General features: G+C 34.2%; 1 pseudogene across 1 annotated transcript in view; it reads left to right on the top strand.

Moving 5' to 3' along the window:
• Window positions 1-2075: 2075 nt before the first annotated feature.
• LOC309849196 (nucleophosmin-like) overlaps window positions 2076-21537 on the top strand; it is a 56501-nt pseudogene continuing 37039 nt past the window's right edge. Inside the window, exon 1 of the transcript in view lies at window positions 2076-2308. The product of the transcript in view is annotated as a nucleophosmin-like (transcript). The remainder of the gene's footprint in view (window positions 2309-21537) is intronic.

Genomic DNA, 21537 nt, shown 5'->3' with positions numbered 1-21537 from the left:
TTGCTAAGCATGAGGCTGAAGGCTCTGAGCCATCAATGCACCTGAGCGTGAATTAACACTGTGCAATTCGTACCCTGGAGTATCTGACTTACATTATGAAATAGTGAATTTGTTTGGTAATTAAAGAAATAACTTTGTTTTGTGTTTTGTCCTAATTTAATTTTATGCATGCAGGTTAGACAATATCAATTTATTTTGAAAAAAGATTTTTCAAATAATTTAAGATAAACTATGGACTATAATACTCTGAAACCAAAGAGAAACACTACTGAAATTTCTTGAATACACTATGGTAAGCTTCTCACTTGTTATATCAATATATTTGTTTTGACAATTACTGACACAATTTTGTGAAAATGGTTTTAAAACCTCTGAGGGTTAGTAACTCTTACCTGATGCCCATTATAATGAAATGCAGTTTGAATGGTTCTGTCTCACCCAACTATTACCTTAATGCTATATGTATGGCAGTTTAAAAAAAAAAAAAAAAAAGGAAGGTCATGGATGAAAGGAAACACCACAGAAACAGGTGACTTCTCACATATAACAGAGCTGGCATTTGAAAAATAATACAATAGTATATTTTGTGCTACTCAGTACCCCTTATTATGTATGCATGTACTTTGAAATAAAATCACTGAAGATAAAATAACAGCTATAACATAGAGTTAAGCACCTTATTTTCTAAGTTACTAGGTTTTATATAAATATATAATCTATAAAAGTTGATATAGTGAACACTTTATCAAAGTGTTTATTTGAACACTATTTAATATCATCTTGCTTTTCCTAATAGTCCCATGGTCACAATAGAATCATAAAAAGTGTACCAAAAATTGTCCTAGATTCCAAAGAATATGATATTAAAAATACCTCATTATTTTTAACAACATAGGTTTTGGTGTGAGATAAAACTCAGTCTGTTTTCATGAATCAGAATCTTTACTTTAGCATAAATGACTTCCTTTAGCATTTCTTTTAAGGCAGATCTAGGGGTGATGAACTCCCTCAGCTTTTGTTTGGTGAAGTTTTTATCTGTCCGGTATTTCTGCAGGACAGTTTTAGTGGTTAAACTGTTCTTGTTTGATAGTTTTTTCTTTCAGTGCTTTGAACCTATCAGCCCACTTTTTCCTGGCCTGCAAGGCTGTTGCTGAGAAATCGGCCGACAGCCTTCATGGGCTTACTTGTATGAGTTTCTTTTCTCTTTTTGCTATCAAAATCCCTTGTCTTTGATTTTTGAGTTCTATTATGTGTTTGATTAGTCACTTTGGGACTGAATTTGCATGGAAACCTGTAAGCTTCACGTACCTGTATGTCAATATCTATTTCCAGCTTTAGATAGTTTTCAGCCATTATTTCTTTAAATAGGCTTTCTGTCTCTTTCTTTTTCCTCCTTTTGGCATTCTCATAATGCAAAAATTGTATGGTCGATGATATCCTATAATCCACATAGGTTTTACCTATGGGGATCACCTAGAGATAATTATTGTATTCATTTGGTGTTGCCCTGTCTCCCTGATTATTTGTGTTTTCTACAGTCTTGTGTAGATGGCACCACATTTGATGGAGCAGTTACCTCTTCTGGACTTTACATACTGGTTTTGGTGGGGAAAGAATCTCCACCTGTGGGAGGTGGGGAGTGCCAGAAGCGTGGATGTGGGAATTCCGGTGGCAGTGAAGGTCCAGGGTGTAGGTGTCATGCAGCTCCATTACCAAAGTCAGCAGTAGCGAGAAATGAGGGGATTCTCAGTGGTCAAGACTGCTGGTATCAGCGATGATGGCTGAGAAGACAGAGTCTTCTCTGTCAAAGACTGGAGGGGGCCTGTTGATCTCTTTTATCCCACAGGGATATTGTGGCTGACAGAGCCCCCATGGCAGCAGGTCTGGCTTGCGGGCTCACGAGCAGTGGTAGGAGAACTGTGTCTGATGCATGGTGTCTGTTAGGCAGCCGCAGTCCTGGCAGCTGGAGCACAGGGGCTCACAGAAGGAAAGCAGCTCCAGGGTCCAGGACACTGGCTTGCTCCCCATGTAGTGGCTCAGGTGCCCGAGCAGCTGTATAGCAGAGTGATAGAGCCATGGTTCTGAGGTGTGGGGTGTGCGCATGGTTTGGAGAAAGACTGGCTGCAGTGATCCCGGATAGAACAATAGCACTCCTTCTGAGGGGCCACAGCAGCTCTGCCTCTTCACGTGTCTATAGCAGCAAAGGTTGCTGGTTACCTCCGTGGCAAAAACTGCCCGAGTCCTCTGTGGAGCAGGCTGCAGGGATCCACCATAAACACTGTGGGTCCTCCACTCTGACAGCTGTGGGGTGTGTGGCTTATTTTTGTCCATAGATTGAGACAGAATATATTGCCTATATATCAGGAAACCTTATACACACAAGCGAGAGTACATGTATTAGAGCCATGACTCGAGGAATAGAAATAGAAAGTATAATTTTATTTGAGTAGTAGAATCAACAGAATTAGTCATTTATAAATGTATCAAATAGTAAAATTAAACTAAATTTTGAGAATACTCTTTTCCTTAGGTTATTGTGGGTCTATTACCAAAAATAATTGTCAGAAGGTAGACCTAGCTTGTAGGTGTGTGAATAATTTTATTATTTTGATTTTGACCTAACAGAACTCAGGTGAACCTATCAAGCAGTCAGGTAGAAAATTAAGTATTTGTAATTGTTACTATTATTGTAATTGTATAGTATTATATATTGTATATATTGTATAGTATTCTGTGTATATATTACATACATTATATACAATGTATTATATATAATATATACATAATATAATGTATATATTATATACAATAACATTGTGTGTATATATACAATATAAATTGTATATATTGTATAGTATTGTAATTGTTACTATTATTACTAGACAGAATGCTGAGTATGAAGAGCCTGTAGTTTATGTCTGAGGTCACATGACCAGTGAGTCATGTATTAAACCATATCCTAACTCTAAAACTCAAAGTTTTCCCCATAAAGTCTTTGAATATTCCCTATTTGAAAGATCAGCTAGAGGGATAACTTTTATTTTGTTGTCTAAGACACAAAGCTAAAGATCATCCCTGATTTTAGCTTGAGAATATCCAAAATATAAGTATTTAACTATTTTATTAATTCTAATATTATTTCTATCCTTTACACTTCTAGTTATAATAAAACACATTAGTCTTTCTCAACTGCACAATTGCAAAAACAGTGTAGTCACTTACCAGCCACCTGGCTGGATCCCCTATTGCAGTGTTACCCAAAAGTGAGGGCCATGGACTAATTTAAATTGTTAATTTAGAATAAAGTTAAATTTCCAGTCCAGAAATTTTTTTTATGTGTCTACACTACACTAGATAATTACTTAAATTGAAGATGTAAAATTTGAAATTTTATAGTAATCTGATAGAATGATCCTATGTCCATTGACTCTAATAATAAAAATTAAGGGCTTATAGTTTATTATCACTTCAATTTCACTTTTCTAGTAACTTCACTTCTATTGTATTTTATACAAGTATTGGTCCATGACAAATTGGGAGAAAAACACTGATTCTTCATTACAATAGTTTCAGAAGCACCAACCTTATACTCAATGATTCTTGTGCTCTTATCTGAGACTCAGTTATTTCTAAAAGGAAGCCTGATAATCCATTATGTCCACGCTTATGTCTGTCTCTTTTTTTTAAATATTATATTATATTATATATTATGACATTTTTTATATCATGAAATTTTGATATTATAAAATTTTATATTATGACATCTTTAGGATTTAGAGTGACATAACTCATAACTCTAACACCAGCCCACTTAGAATTTCCACTATAAACCTCTACATTCATGTTATTTATGCTAGCTCTGTTATTTGAATGTCCTTTCTCCAAAATGCCTATCCCAACACTAATGCAATTAGTTTACTTTCTCCAACTCAATATGTGGGCAGTGACACTTGTTCTTATAGCCCTATCATGACTCTGCTCATTAATTGTATTAATTAATTAATATGTATTAATTGTGATTTGTATTTTCTCCAAAATACCTTTGTTTAATTTTAAATTTGACTTAATCCATTTTGTTGTTATATTTGCCCTTTTTTCCCCAAATAAAACATTTATTTTCCAAATAAGACATAAGGGAAGAGATTGCATCTTACTGATGTTAATGTGTCTACTACCTAATGTAATTATTTAGAATACAAGGTTTGAAGGTAAAAACAACACATCAGGAGGAGGATGAGATGAGAATAGAAAATTATTAGAAGTTAATAGTTAATATTTTTGCACAATAAACCACTTCAAATTTAATGAGTTGCACTTAAATCATTATTTTTAAAGATTCTGTGGATCAGAAGTATGGGCAGGTTTTGACATGAAAACAATTTATTTAAAATAAGTGTGGAAGATTTTGCTTCTCATTTCACTATCTGAGGTTGGTCATTGGTATTTCATTGGTGGTTGGGTTAATTTGAATGGTGTAACATGGGTTTGCTGACCTGTTTCATGCATAAGCAGAGATGACTAAAAGGTTGAAAATATTATACCTGGAAATATTAAACCCAGTGGTAGTTTCAGGATAGTTGGACTTCTTACATGTCAACTAGATTTGCTCAGAGTGATGTTCCAACAGAACAAAGTTAAAGCTGATAGCCTCTTTTGACCTAGCCTTGGAAGATATATAGCTTTCTTCCCACATCTCTGTTGGTCAAAACAGTTATAAGCTTGTCTAGATTGAAAGAGGAGGAAATTAAATTCTACCTCCCTATGGTGAAATAAATGACAGGTTCATACTGAAAAAAGAACACTGGGATGGGAGATGCTGGTATCTCTTGAAAATACAATCTGTTAACCTGGAAATATGTGAGATTGCCAAAGTAAACTAGGAAAAATAGAAGGCTGATATCTTAATTTTGAAAATGCATTCATTTATCAAATAGCAAGAAAAGGGGAACCCATGAGTCAGACATAAGAAAAGTGAGTAAGTTAGGAAGAAAATTAGGAAATTCAATGAAATGGAAAATGAGCGAGGCCACTAAGAGTAAACAATTATGCAGAGGTATCTAGGAGGAGAAAACTATCATGATTATTTAATTAAGGGGATCAGACATCTGATAATAACCTCATGGTAGGTATGGTAATAGAGTCTTGAAAGAGAGAAAATCTCAATTTTATTGACCACATAAGAATCCCTCCCCAAATGCCAGATTCTTTTCTCAATTACTCCTCTTACCAGCTATATGATATTGGGCAAAATACCTTCATGTCTGTGCAATGTGCTCTCATCCCTCATTGGCTTGTTATGAACATTAACATATGACATACATGCTTCAAACAATGCCTGGAAAATCTTGTGCTTGTTAAATTAATCTATTTTAGAAGATTTTTAGTTCAGGCAGTTGTATTCACTTCTTGGACCTACCCGTCAGAGTAGGAGTTTGGATGTTAACAACACAAGATTTTTAATCCCCAGGAGTCCAAGCAGTTCCTATGCTCTTACTTCAATAGTATCTCAAGAAAACCTCTGTCCCCATCTCTGAAAATGAATCATGTGTATATCACAATGGTATAATACAGCCTTTTGGGAAAATGGTTGACTTTTCTATGATATGAAGGTAAAGGGAATAAGTAAGCCCTTTTTTTTAGTGCTCATTCATAGCTCAAAGAGCATGTCACCTCCATCAATCCATCAAGTAGTTTTCAGACATCTGCTTTTTTGGGGGGCGTCAATTATACCTTGTTACCTAACACGAGAGCGAATTTATCCTATACCTAAACATACCCTCTTATCTATCCCATACACAGCTATGTTCTTCACTGTTTCAACAAGTTATTGTTTATTTGCTACAACAAATGCGTTAGTTGAAAATTTGGCACAATCACCCAGGTTGAACTTTTCATTAATACTAATCTTGCATGAACCCTTCCACCTAAGAAGGCTGAATCGCAATGACCAGATCAAATTTAGGAAAACACAGTTGCATAAAAGAAGGCCAGGATTTTTCTGGGTATATCTCATACATTATGATTTAATTTAACTGCCACTCAACAGTGCAATGGCAAAAATAAAAGCGACATTGGTTTATTTCTCTTGCGTTTGATTATTAAGCAGTATAGAGAAAACAGTGGACGTGACAAAAACACTGGAGGTTTTGACTAAAGCAAAAGCCATACAGTATGGTTATGTATAGTAAGGTGAGGGTTGCTCAAGTGTAGAGGTTCAGACTGGCAACATCAGCATCACCTGGAAATTTGTTAAAAATGCAAATTCTCAGTCTCCACCCTGGGGTTCCAGCAATTTGTGTTTTACTAAAAAGCCCTTCAGATGATACTGATTAAATGTAGGAAGTTTTGACTTGACTAAGGAGCCACCTACAGACATTTTCACAACATATTACAAATTTAAAGTGCATGAAATTTACACTTCTTTGAATCAGGTGTGTATAGAAAGACATATCTTCGCATCTCTTTAGGTACAGATGATAGGACCAAGTTTTAATTGATTGCAGGACAGTTACTATTCTCCATTAAAGAAAGATAAACCTCGTGTTATTCCATTTGGAACTGAGTTACTTTTGTCCTAACTCCTTGTTCAATCAAGACCCTCAAATTTCTCTCCTTTCATCTTTATATTTTATTCCTCCTTAGAGTTTGCGGGCTTACATATGTTCTTTAATTCAAGGATGAAAGGCGAGAGAAATCTCATAGCTATTCTCTGTCTATACTGACCCCTGAGTAAGGGGATCTTCAAAGCTGTGTATGTCAATCATTATCGATACCTTGGACTTGCTGTGTTCTCAGATTGCCAGCTCCACATACTCTACCTTGACCTTATCTTTCTTCCAGAGTACTTAAGGGGCTCTTTTTAATCTAACCCACATTTTTATCCCTCAGAGGAGATGGAAGATTTAGAGAGGTTTCTTTACTGCACTGTGGTGTGCTGGACTCTGCAGGTTGTCCAAAGGGGTGAGATCTGTCTGAGCAATTCTGTTATTCTTCCTCTCTGACAATATGCAGAATGAAGCACTATTGCTTCCTTTTGGTTAGGAGGGATTTAGCTCAAGGGCTAAACCATTGTGTCCCTTCTCAAGAATATACCTCACATAGATTCCTCAGGTCTTCCTCCTGCCAGCTCCTGGACTAAGGAAGGGATAAACTCCAAAATCAATTTGGGTAATTCCCCTGTCTTTTGTCTACAGCATAACCTCTGTGTACCTGATCCTTAACAAATGTGTGTGCCAACCTTGTACAGGGGCCATGCTAATCTTCTCTGTACCCTTCCAACTTTAGTATATGTGCTACCGAAGGGAGCATTACACCTGATCCTTCAACTTACAATATTTAACAGGTGTACCTAAGCTTTTGGAACTGCCTAGCATTATCTTTGAATTTTTTGAGACTTAACAATTGCAGCTTTTTTATTTTTATATTTTTGAAGGATTTTATTTATTTATTTGACAAACAGAGATCACAAGTAGGCAGAGAGGCAGGCAGAGAGAGAGGAGGAGGAAGCAGGCTCCCTGGTGAGCAGAGAGCCCAATGTGGGGTTCAATCCCAGGACCCTGGGATCATGACCTGAGCCGAAGGCAGAGGCTTTAACCCGCTGAGCCACCCAGGCACCCCAATTGCAGCTTTTTTAAAAAAAGATTTTATTCATTCATTTTGTGTGTGTGTGTGTGTGAGAGAGAGAGAGAGAGAGAGAGCGAGCTGAAGCAGGGATTCAGGGAGAGGCAGAGGAAGAGGGAGAAGCTGTCTCCAGCTGAGCAGGGAGCTGGAGGTGTTACATGGGGCTGGATCCCAGAACCCTGAGATCATGACCTGAGCCAAAGGCAGACACTTAACCGACTGAGCCACCCAGCTTTTTTTGATATAGAACACATGCTATCTAATAAATACATAACTTAAATGGCTGGATTATACAATATCATCTTTAAAACTATTTTCTCCACATTGGATTTAAAAAATAATGTATAAAGAAAATCCATTGACTTTTTTATTCTAGGGGTGTTCATCAACCTTTGAGACAATGAATGCCATGGACTTAACTAGCATCAAGGACTGTTGTGAAGAAAATGCCTGAAAACTGTTAAAATCTTTAAATGTGGTTGCAGAAGCAACTCTGGTTGAAGAGCAGAAAATAAGCAACAATACATTTATTTATTTAATTATTTAGCACAACACATATTGATTTGAAGAGACCATCTTTAAGTACTGGTTTTGGAAACTAAAACAATGAACAAAATTAACACTGAACAAAAATTAAAACAAGTGGGGTGCCTGGGTGGCTCAGTGGGTTAAAGTCTCTGCCTTTGGTCCTAGAATCAAGCCCTGCATCAGGCTCTCTGCTCGTCAGGGAGCTTGCTTCCTCCTCTCCCTTGCCTGCTTCTTTGCCTACTTGTGATATCCATCTGTCAAATAAATAAATAAAATCTTAAAAAAAAATTAAAATAAATAAGAATCCTTGCCCATATGTAGCTTTCAACTTAATCTGAATTAAAGAACGTTGCCTCTTTGTGTCACTGGGCAGTCATCACTGTTAACTTCTAAAGGTCTTTAAAACATGTTTTTGAGCATACTTAAAGGAGGCAGATTTGTTTTAGTCATTGCTTTATTAGTTTTCTCTGTATAGAAATACATATTTCAATTGGAAAACCAGGCCTTGGTTAGTTTTAACTCCTTGATAAGATTGTACAGATACCTCACAATACAATCTGTGAATGTAATTTATATGTATCTTTTGATTTGTAATAGGGACTACATATAGTCCAGTATTTGAAAATCTATTAACTATATCTATTAACAATATTATGGGAGAATTTAGGTAATTTAGAATCCTCATGTTTTTCAATCATGAATAAAATATTGTCATAAGAAAAAATAACTACTTATTGTATTATGTTACCTTCATTGTTATGAAAGTGGTTATGTCTAAGAAAAAATGGTGGAGAAAGAATAAATTATATGATCCTTTATCTTATATCATCTAGAAATATAAATTGTTTATTAAATTATAAATGTCTTATATTCTTAAATTTTTGAATCATAGTGAATACCAATAAAGATTTAAAGATTAAATCCTACCAGTAAAAATATTCTTATCTAAACAGACTTGAAACATATCTTTCACTTTTACAAAAAATGTTTTTCTATTTAAATACTATTATGTATTTATTTCCTATAAGCAATAAGCTATTTTCTAGTATTTCTAGTAAATATTTTCATTATTTACTTCAAAACCAGCTAATATTCCATTCAATTTAGGAAAAATTGGAATTTACCTCATTGCAAAGTTTAAAATACTTGTTTTTATGCCAAGCATTTGCTATATTTCAAAGCCTAATTTCAAAGTGGGTAATGAGAGGAGGAATAAAACAAACTGTATATTTTGCTAATGGTGCAAACTAGTCTGAATGAACAGACAGGCTGGAAATAGAAAAGTCGATGGAGTAATCAATAAACTCAAAGAAGGATGAAATAGAGGATACACAAGTCCCATGATTAGTAAGCTGACAACAGTTCATAGCAGCACCCCCCACAAAATACAATCTATTTCTCTAATATTCGGTGAAGGAATTAATCTGGAAACTGAACATAAATTCACTCTCAAACTAATAGGTACATTATTGGAAAAACAGAATTAAATATATAATCATATTTAAAAATTGTGTCCAGGTGCAAGACGTTATTTGAATTCATTATCCTTGTTATTTCGTTATCTTTGTTATTTTAAAATATATGCTATTTTATGAATAAATACTTCAAGTAATTTAGCACTTTGAAATTTCTACTCTTTGTGCTCAATTAAACTTTAAAATAAAGACTCTTAAATATCCTTTCTATATGGCACCACTGTGATTTTCCCTCTTTTAACTTTATAGCTATAGATTTTTGAACTTAACAAAGAACAAAAATGATTTCAAGTGTAAAGTCAAGAAATCGGGAGACAATGTCTAATGAGTTTAATATGTTTTGATCAAATCCTAAATATATGTTAAATCTATTCTCAAGTTGACCAGCGTCATATAATTAAACACCATTTTGTCCAATAAAATATTTTTGAGTTGAGATCACATATTTTTGCAAATCTAAATGCAAAACAGAGAAAATTATAATAGTTAAGTCATAAAATCTAATTATACTTAAATCACATTGCTCTGTTTGTATGCACATTTCTATGTTTATTCCTTTAAAAAAATAATCAGAGGGCGCCTGGGTGGCTCAGTGGGTTGAGCCTCTGCCTTCGGCTCAGGTCATGATCTCAAGGGTCCTGGGATCGAGTCCCGCATCAGGCTCTCTGCTCAGCAGGGAGCCTGCACCCCACCCCCCTTCCTGCCTCTCTGCCTACTTGTGATCTCTGTCTGTCAAATACATAAATCAAATCTTCAAAAAAATTTTTAAAAATAAAAAAGAATCAGAAAGGACTGATGGCTAAAGAGTATTTAATTCTACAAAGAAATATATTTCATATGAATGTCAGTCCTGGAAAGAATCAGCAATGAGGGAAATTCCTATTCCACACATTCATCCTTCTCTCTTTCTATAATACACCACCCTGGGAAATGTTTCCAGCCTCATCTTCTCTTCTTTTTTGCCTCTTTTCCTAATCAAAATATATTTAGAGGAAATTATATTTTTATCCGTCCTTTATGCATAAATATACAGTGTGTCAAGGTTACATGTAGCAGTCTGTCACTCTGCTCAAAAAGATAAAAATCCAGTCACCCAGCTGAGAGAGAGACATCTCTGTGTAGAAGTTTCTTTATTTTAGCAATAACGTAATCTATCAGTGAACAGCTTCCAGGCTAACCTGATAGTCTACCCAAATAAAATCAGTGAGCCAACATCAGTGTCTACCATTGTAGTGCACACTGTTTTGGCCTCTCTGGCATTTGCTCCTTCCTACTTTGTTCCTACCAAATACTCATTTTATGTCAGTGTCTTCCAGTGCCACTGAACTGCACATATCTGGTGAAACTTCTCCAATACCCTGATCCTGACCTTAAGGAGTAAATGTGGTTCATTAAGCCATCTGGTGCATGGAGAACGTGACCAAGAAGTGACCAGTTTGAAGGGAAAGACTCCTATCTGATACTTGAGAAGAGAGGGTTTTCGCTTTCTCTGGGTGGGATCCAGGACCCAACATGTTTAAGTTTCTATGCTTGACATCTTATGGCAATGAGGGAATTATCTTAGGGGAAAGGCATGCATTGATTAAATAGCCGGAGAGAAAGAAAGAAAGAAAGAAAAAAATGGGTGGTTGTCCTACCTAATGCTTTGTCAAATAATACACTATATTTTGGCTATTGTTTACATTTTTAAAGTTTGAATCACAGTTCCTGTTACTTGCAGCCAATAGCAAGAGCCGTGATGGCTCTTGATACATCAACGTTCAACATCCTCGTTTTAAGTTAACAACTTAGTTTCCAAAGGAGTCAGACTAACCTTCCAATACGACTTTCTTACCAGAATACATTTTAGATTTTATGTATATCTATTTTTTTCTAGTTTTTGTGGTGTAAGGTCATAGTGAGTGTTGATTTGAACAATTGTTTTTATGTCAAGCACAAGTGTGAACATTAACTAAACTAACCTACTTAATTTTTACAAAATAATAAGGAGGTGTTTCTATTCTCCCACCACTTTTCAGAGGAGATGACCCCAAGGAACAGAGTGATTGAGTGAGTTTATTAAGTGGCAGCTCCAAGATTCAGCCCAGCCTATCCGAATTCAAAAATCCATTCCTCGTATATCTCTTAAAACAAGAATATGCCATAAAAATTGTGAAATAATTCTCCTGGAAAATTAATATTATGATGGATGGTATTTTACTCTGATAAAGTCTATGTTTCTAATAATGCTGACTGTGGCTTATTTCTGCATTTTTTTCACTGAATAAGAACAGATGCAAGTGATGAAAGAAAGAGCAAAACACTAGTGTTTACTCTCACGGTCTCCCCCCATCTAATCTCCTTTTTTGTTGTCACAGTATTTTTCACTTCATTAATTTTGGCTGCATAGTTCTAACTTTATTTTCTGGTAAATTCATGATACTATACTTCTCTTATTTGGTACATATTGGGCAGAAAGAGAAATCAAAGTTAGAAAGGTAACAAGATTCCTTCTAGATTCTAGATAGAAAAAGGAAAATAATAATTAGAATGTAATCAAGAGAGAAACTGGTCAACATTACATACATATGTTGCACAGAAATAAAGAACATTTTGTGAGTGTTTCTTGACTCTCAATGAAAGATAATTTAAGTAATCTTCCTAAAAATGAGGATAAATCATAACTTGTAACAGTTTTCCTGAATCCATGACCCTGTGTCATTTTAATCTTTAATTTTGGAGCATTTAATGCCACTTTATGCTTTCATCATTCCAAGATTTAGATTTCTGCTTAAAAGAAAGTTATAACAAAGAATTATACTAATAGTTATTCATTACATCTACTTTGATTGCTCCCTCTCTGACCCCTGTAGCATAATACCAGGAAGTGGGTAAATCACTTGTGGTTAACACCTTACGTGTCCCTCATTTCTCATATCTAGGTTCCTTGGTATTGTTTGCAAGAACTTACCTGGGTCAAAGCCCAATTTCCCAAAATTGACACTTAATTCTTAATTAAATTATTATTAATTATAATACAACCTTATTTTTTTTTAATGTGTCAAACATCTGTGTCCTATAACTGTCCATCCCTCATATTTGTAGCCAGACTGTTTGTGAAGCTGTAATCTAGGTGTCCACTAGGATCTTTCCTAACCCTCTCACTACATGTCTTTGAAAGTAACAGCTAAGCAACCTGAGCTTTAGCCTTCTGACTGCTGCTTGAAATTCCATTGGTATGGATTTCTGATCTATTAGAACCATTATAAGACTTATAGGAAAAATGCTTGAAAATTATCCAAAATAAAATTTAATCTCTTCTTAGTCATAGTTCATATTACCTGCTTTACTTTTCATATTTAATTATTAGATTACTCTTTCCCATGTTTCACCTGTTTCTAGTATGTAAAATATGTAGGTATAGTAATTTAGTAAGATGTACAATTGTACAATTGTTGATTATAGTGAGATAATTTTTTTTAATTTTTTAATAACTGCATAGTTTTAAAATTATGCAGTGATGCATTCCACTATACATTTCCTGAATAACCATAATTAAAAAAAAAAAAACAAGAAAAGACTTTGATTTATTTCTGTTCAAATATTTTTGTAACAGTTGTTGAGCTACTCAGCAGGTCTTGGCTGTCCAATACTGTACATTCCGAAGAAAGTTTTGGTCTTTGCCTAGTTTCTGGGAGATAATCTCTAAACCCTTGGACTATCCCGCCTATTAAAAATGTCTGTTCCCTTCCTTCCTTCCTCCCTCCTTCATTCAGTCTTTCTATTCTTCCCAAAAACAAAAAAAATAGGACTTCTAGTTCCCATATCTACATGTAAGGAACTTGTATGTTGCCATTGTCCACTGTCCTGCCAACACTCAAAAATTGAACAGACTGAAAATTCAACAACTCTTCATAAATCTATAAGGGAGGACATGGGGAAAACTGCTGCCTCTTAAAGTGGAGAGATGGTGAATTTAGAGGTCATGGCTTACTAGAGAAGAAACTTGGAGCAAAAAGTGCTGTGGAACCAGTGCTGGGATAGAAAAATCTGGACTGCAATTGACAGATTGCCAGACTCTCGGTGTGCACAGTTCTGTAAGTAAAAATTTCCAGGGGGACAAAGTCATAGGGAAGCCCCCCATACTTTTCTTAATTTTATCTCCAGGAGCTTATGCAGATTTTCACAATAAATATTGAATAAGATTCCCCTCATGCTTCAAGGAGGGAGTAGGGGGGAAAGGATGCATCTTAAAATATGCTAGAACACTTTTTTTTTCTCAACAAGGCCTACCCTCAGGAGGACCTAGTTAACATAAGCCTAACCTTCTGGGATATTATCTGAGCCTAAATGACCTCGTGAAAGGAAATACCCAACTCTAGTCCACTCTGGCCAATACTGTCTCCAAAGCTGAGTTTTATGAAACCTTTGGTAAAGGTTCTAAATCGGATTTCATGAAGTCTTGTAATGCTTGAAATATCATTTAGAGTTATTGTGAGACATTCTTAATTTGAAATCAGTTTTTAGAAATAACACAAAATCTTGTTAAAGAAGCATATATATTACTAGATCACGAATTTACTTTTTCAACATTTTATAAATTATATTCAAATAAAATTACTTCTATAATTATTCTCTGTATTATTTATTTTAACTTTAAAATACTATTCTCAGAAGGGATCAACTGGTTTTACCAGACTGCCAAAGGGGTCCATAGCATAAAAAAGATTAATCACCCCATTCATAAGCCACGTGTTTTGGAACTTTGAGTTCAAGATGGTTCCCTTGGTTATGTGAAGGCTGGGCCCTGGGGTAAGCACTAGGAGGATACTTGAAGCTGAAGCAGGAAAGACAGATACCTGCAGGCTTCCATAGTATCTGCAATCCACAGCAGGCATCAAAGTGAATAAGTCTTCTAGAGTGAGAGTGCTGAGTTTGAATCCTAACTTCCACTCTCAATCTCTATTCTTCATCTGAGGAATGGTAGCATTAATACCCATAGCAGAGTTGGGTTAAAGATTACATTATTCAATATATGCAGTACACTGAGAAAAATACCTGTCCTATCGTAATCTCTCACTAAATACTTATTATTTTTTAAAGATAGAATGTTCGTATTTGCATTTTATTCAACAGTTATGATTCTTCTCTCAAAATTAGCAATATTTGATATTTTTACAAAACTAAAAAACAGTTAAATTTGGGGAGATCACATTTTACTTTGAACTTCATAAGCAACAGGAATGGTCTTTTTTCATTTTCTGACCGTATTTACTGGTTTGTGAAATTATATTTCAAGTTATTTTTACTGGTTTGTGAAATTATATTTCATGTTATTTCAAGTTATATTTCATTATATTTCATGTTATCCTTATTACTATATTATAGAATTGATCTCTGGTATTTTTTTATTTATAACATGTTTTTTTTCACATGTTGTTTTAGTGTGAACTCTCAGGAAGCAGAGCTTAAGACAAAGTTTATATGATGTTATTTCTTTGAGGAGGTATAAATCAGAGAAGTGGAAGTGAAGGACAAGGGAATAAGAAGGCCAAGAAAGAGAGACAGTGCAAGGATGTTTATCATTTGGTACAAAATGTACGGACTACCTGACCTCATGACAGTAACTCTAAGTAGCAATAATGAGTGCATCTCAGCAAGGGCTTATGTAAGAGAGGAAAGGGTAAGAACTTATGTAACTGGCTCTTAAATCTCATTAGTCAAAGATTTGCACTCCTAGATTTTAACTGACCCCAAAATTTTAGTTTCTTATGCAAATGAGTTGAGACATTTCATGCCTCAAGGTCAATAGGCAAGCCCTAGATTTGGAGGCAAAAAAGTATATGGGCTAGGTGTTGGTAAGGGTCTATCCACATGAAATCAGTTGCAGTTGCTACAGCAATCTCTGAGCTGGGGCACCTCCTGCCATGACTGGGTAGACAAGGCAGGATCTGAGGTAGCAGTTACAAGGTGCTTCAGACATATATCCAGATGTTACTCCTTTGTCGTAGATGTACTTTTTCTGTTTTTTTTTTTTTTAAGTTTAGGTATAGAAATATTTAAATTATATGATCTGATATCTCTGTTTAAAAGAGTCTTCACTGGATTGAATTTATATCATATCTAGTTATATATATGGAACTTGGTTCATTAGCATAATTTTATCACTTTTCTTTAATGTCAATTAAAAGAGATTACTCTGTTAAGCTCATAATTCTAATCTATTTAGAAGAGAATCTTTTTTTTTTTTGAAGACTTTATTTATTTATTTGACACAGAAAGAGAGAGAGAGAGATCATAAGTAGACAGAGAAGCAGGCAGAGAGAGAGGGGGGGAAGCAGGCTCCCCATCGAGCAAAGAACCCGATGTGGGACTCTATCCTAGGACCCGGAGATCACAACCCAAGCTGAAGGCAGAGGCTTAACCCACTGAACCACCCAGATGCCTCTCTTTCTAACCTATTTAAACAGAATTTTAACCCAACAGTGATACTGTGTTGCTGTTAAAAAAAACCAATACAACAATACCTCTCAACTGAAATGGAGCTAAATTTAACATAACACTTCCTGACTACTTGTAGTTAGGAATTAAGAATGACTTTTATAAGTTTAATTAATTAACTAACCCTTTTTGCTAGGCATTTTTCTTCTACCACCATGCAGGCATATTTTTTTCTTATTTCCTTTTGTTTTTAGCACATTTTAAAATAAAATGCTGATAATGATCACACAATTATGCTATTTCCCCAAAATAGTCAAAATAAGCATTTTTAAAGAAAAATAATTATCTCCTCCTATGAAGGGCTACAGATTTACCTATTCTTTTGTTATACACGGCATTAGAAATGGAATTAAGTTCTAAAATTATCACTATAAATTCTTGTCCTTTATAGGAGGGATATTTTATAGTTGATTGCAAGCTCAATGTCCCATATTAGCAATTCATCATTTTACAATATTAATATTCATTTTTACTAAATATGGAAACTTCATATAATCAGCAATTTCCTCATCAATTTGGGAATATCAAATTCATTATTAAGAGTTAGTATAATACTAACAGCAAAATGCCATTCCAGGTGTAAAAATAAATAAGTCCTGAGTTATATATTATGTCTAATTTTGCATGTTATAGGAAGAGAAAAATTTTATAATGTAATTAATTTATACATTATTTTAAAGGATATCTTATTCAATCTATGGGATAAATGAGAAGAAGGAAAGAGAAAATAAATAAAGAAAAATAAAGTTTGTATTTTTTTCTTTCTGAAGATACAAACACAAATCACAAATGTACTTCTCATATTCTAAACATAGCTTCATTCTTAATCAATATCAATCTTTTTTGCCTAAAATAAATGCAAAATTAAGGCTTACTTGTATCTATTCATATAAGAAAAATATCTAGAGTTTTTGGGCAAAACTTTTGACCACATAAAAATACCTATTTCTATTCCAAGAGGATACAGGACACAGAAGGGCTTTATGCTGCTAAAGATAAAGAATAAAGTGGTTAGAAATCTTTCATAAAATCTTTGTGAATCTTAACATCTTATTGCCATTTTCTTTGATTACTGATTACATAGGTAAATTATAGTTTATATTTAAAATATAATCTTTGTCTACATAATGGGTCCAATGTTTACATATGGAACTTAAAATAACCCTATTCTTTCTGAAAGAGGCATGCAAAGACCTTTCAAATGAAAAAGAAATAGCTATAATTCACGACAAAGATTTACATTGTCTATGACTCTTTTTTAAATAAACAGACTTAGAAAAGAGGAAGAATAGTATTGTATAAGAAGTAAATAAATGGAATCAATTGCCATTCCTGTAATATTATACAAATTCTTAGTAATTCCTCAGAGTATTGTGATATGATTTGCTCTTATCTGCCTTGTTACTAAACTTTCAAACTCTCATATATATGTTCAACTAATATTTGACAAGGGAGCCAAGAATACTCAATGGAGAAAAGATAAGTCTCTTCAATAAATGACGTTGGGAAAATTGGATAATTATGTGCAGAGAAATTAATTTGGACTTAGTATCTTAACATCACTCACAAAAACTAACTCAAAATGGATTAAATACTTAAATAAAAGACCTGAAACCATAAAATTCACAGATCAAAACATAGGGAAAAAGCCCTTTGACATTAGTCATGACAATGACATTTTTGGCTATGATACCAAAAGAATAAACAACAAAAGCAAGAATAAATAAACAGGACTTCATCAAACAAACTTTTATTCAGCAAAAGAAATAATAAACAAAATGAAAAGATAACCTATGGAATGGGAGAAAATATTTGCAAACCACTATGTCAGATAAAAAGTTAATATCCAGAATATGAAAGGAACTCAGAGAATGCAAATACAAAACAAAAATCTGATTAAAAAATGGGCAGAGGAACTGAACATATATTTTTCCAGAGAAGACATCCAAAGGGCCATCAACAGATCTATTAACAGATGTATGATCTCACTCATATGTGGAATCTAAAAAGCAGAAACAGGGGTGCCTGGGTTGCTCAGTGGGTTAAGCCGCTGCCTTCGGCTCAGGTCATGATCTCAGGGTCCTGGGATCGAGTCCCGCATCGGGCTCTCTGCTCAGCAGGGAGCCTGCTTCCTCCTCTCTCTCTCTCTCTGCCTGCCTCTCTGCCTACTTGTGATCTCTCTTTGTCAAATAAATAAATAAATAAAATCTTTAAAAAAATAAAAATAAAAAGCAGAAACAGTAGAATGGTGGTTGCCAGGGGTTGGGGAATGGAGGAAATGGGGAGATACTGGTTAAACAGTATAAATTTCCAGTTATTCAATGTATAGATTATGGATCTGTAGCTCATGGTAACTGTAGTTAACAAATCTATGTTATGTACTGCAAGTTATAGCTCAGTAAAGCTGGAAAAAATTTTAAACTATATTGTTTAAAATAAAAATTATTAAATAAATAATATGGCTAAGGTCACATGATGTAAAAATGATATCAACAGAACAAAACAGAAAGAACAGAACTAGCTCCACAAATAAGTGGATCCTTGCCAGATTTAGCATTACACACTTGTATAAAAATAAGAATTTAATATGTGACTTCAGATAATACACTACCTATAAGGAATAAAATGAAACTAAAGCACTACCTCAGAATATGTCCCCAAACAAATGCAGATCTTCCTCAATTTACAATAGGGTTATGTTTTGATAAATCCATCATAAGTTGAAAATATTATAAATCAAAATGTATGTAACACAGCTAACCTATCAAACATTGTAACTTAAACATTCTCAGAACACTTACATTGGCCTACAGTGGACAGAATGATATAACACAAAGCCTATTTTAAAACAAAGTGTTGAATACTTTACATAATTTATAGAATACTGCACTGAAAGCAAAATCAGAATGGCTGTACAGAATGGTTGTAAACATTATCAGTTGTTGACCCTTGTGAATATGTGGCTGATTCATAGTTGTGGCTGACTACCCAGTATCATGAGAGAGTATCATGCAGGGGTATCACTAGTCCAGAAAAACACTGGTATTCAAAATTTGAAGAATGGTTTCTATTGAATGTGTATCGCGTTTGAATCATCATAAAGTTAAAAAGTCATAAGTTGGACAATTGTAAATCAGTGATCTACAGATATATTAAATATTTTAATTTTTTAAAAGATTTTATTTATTTATTTGTCTCAGAGAGGGAGAGCACAAGCAGGCAGAGTGGCAGCAGAGGCATAGGGAGAAGCAGGCTCCCTGCTGAGCAAGGAGCCTGATGCAGGACTTGAACCCTGAACCCTGGGATCATGACCTGAGCTGAAGGCAACTGACCTGAGCTGAAGGCAACTGCTTAACCAACTGAGACACCCAGGCACCCCTAAATATGTTAAAAATTTTAATATAATAGAAATATCTTTAAGATATATCTTTAAGAATTCATATAAAAAAGGTCTTTAAAAAGTACAAGCAGCAGAAATCATAAAATAATAAACTGGTGAATTTTGCTACATTTAACAAACAATCGCATTAAACAGGCATAATAGTCAAGATCATAAACAGAAAAGAAGTATGTCTCCACAATGTATAAGAAAGCCTTCGGTCATAATAAGAAGAAAATTGTTTCAACAAAATTGGAAAAAGTTAATAGACAGGAATTCATCCCTAAATAGATATGAACGAGTATAGCATCCAACACTGGTCATCATGAAATTGAAATTAAACCATGTAACAATTATCAGATTGGGAAAAAAAACAACAACAAGTTAAGGCATGCTAATGCTCAATGTTGGTGGTAGTACAGTAAAATGGAAACTATCATAATCTGTTTTGGGAAATGTAACTTTGGGAGATTAATTGGTACCATCTTATAAGCTTACAAAGTTAAAATTACACATCTTGAATCAGTGCATATATATGTACTTACTAGAAATTCTTGTTTATGTACACTAGAGGAAGTGTTCAAAAAAGTACACTGCAGCATTAATTTTTTTTTTTTCTAACAGCAAACTTGGAACTAACCTAAATAGTTATCAGTAGGGAAATGAATAAATCAATATGATGTATTCATGTAATATTACTCAAATTTAGGAATAAAATAAACGAAGTAGTTTATGTGATTCAAAAACAACACAAAAGCCAAGTTTTTCTCTGAAACAAAAGGTGGAGTAAAAAATGTAAGTCTTAAAAGTATTCATCAGGTATGTAATTTTAAAATGTAAACATGATTGCATACATATCTTAAAATGTACTTACATATGCAGATTGAAGTTGTTTTTAAAATTCTTATTTTTAATTGGAGAGAAGAGGAAGAATGGGAATTAGTAAAGAAACAAAGGATACATTATGCCTGGATTAAATATATATATGTATATCAGCATGAAAATTATATCCTAAATATGTTTATATTTATTTTTCCCTTCTTTCTTTCCTTCCAAGAAGCTGTACTACGTGTATGCATATCACCAGTGTGAAGAATTTATCAGTGAATGAAATCTCTTCCCTCAAGGATTTCAAATGCTGTTGGAATAAAAAGACAAAATATATAGCATATCAGATCTGACAAACTCTGTGGGAAAAAAAAAAGTCAGTGGGGAAGGGAATAAAGAATACTGATTGGGAAGTGGGAATACGACCTTTTATTCTTCAGGAAGGCCTTGATGTTAAGGGGGGAGTTAGCACTGAGTTTTAGTTATGCTTTTTCTAAAATAATCTTAGGAAAATATTTTTGTAATTCATAAAACATTACCAGTTTTTGTAATTGAGCAATTGAAATTTGGTTTGTTGTCAATAATTCAAATTACCTAAGTAAACTAAGTTATGCCCCAAGAAAGCACCATTTATTGATACTTTTCTTTTTTTTTATTCTTGATTAAGAGCAATTTTGATTGATAGTTGCATGTGGAAATTGTTCATGATAGACTATTAACTTGTTCAATAGGAAATTCTTCGAATCCAGTTATGATGTGTTCTCATTATAGTTTCCATCCAACAAAAAACTGAAAAAATGTTATTCCAGGGGACGCCTGGGTGGCTCAGTTGGTTAAGCAGCTGCCTTCGGCTCAGGTCATGATCCCAGCGTCCTGGGATCGAGTCCCTCATCGGGCTCCTTGCTCAGCAGGGAGCCTGCTTCTCCCTCTGCCTCTGCCTGCCATTCTGTCTGCCTGTGCTCGCTCTCTCCCCCTCTCTCTCTCTGATAAATAAATAAAATCTTAAAAAAAAAATGTTATTCCACTCCATATCGCAGCAAGCCAGGGTTATTTGAAGGTTATGTTGTATTTTCTACAAGGTTGGTTTGAAAGCATTTATAAATCTTTTAATCCTTGTGTACCACTAAGCTTATTAAAATTTGGCATGTTAATAGTCGATGTTTGAAGTTTTTAATCTGTTGGAAAGTTACACGTTGATTTCTATTTTTTGTTTGTTTGTTTGCCAAC

This window comes from Mustela nivalis (assembly GCF_964662115.1).
Source record: "Mustela nivalis genome assembly, chromosome: 15".
Classification (NCBI taxonomy): Eukaryota; Metazoa; Chordata; class Mammalia; order Carnivora; family Mustelidae; genus Mustela; species Mustela nivalis.
The sequence above is the reverse complement of the archived record's forward strand: the minus strand, read 5'-3'. Positions and strand labels throughout refer to the sequence as shown.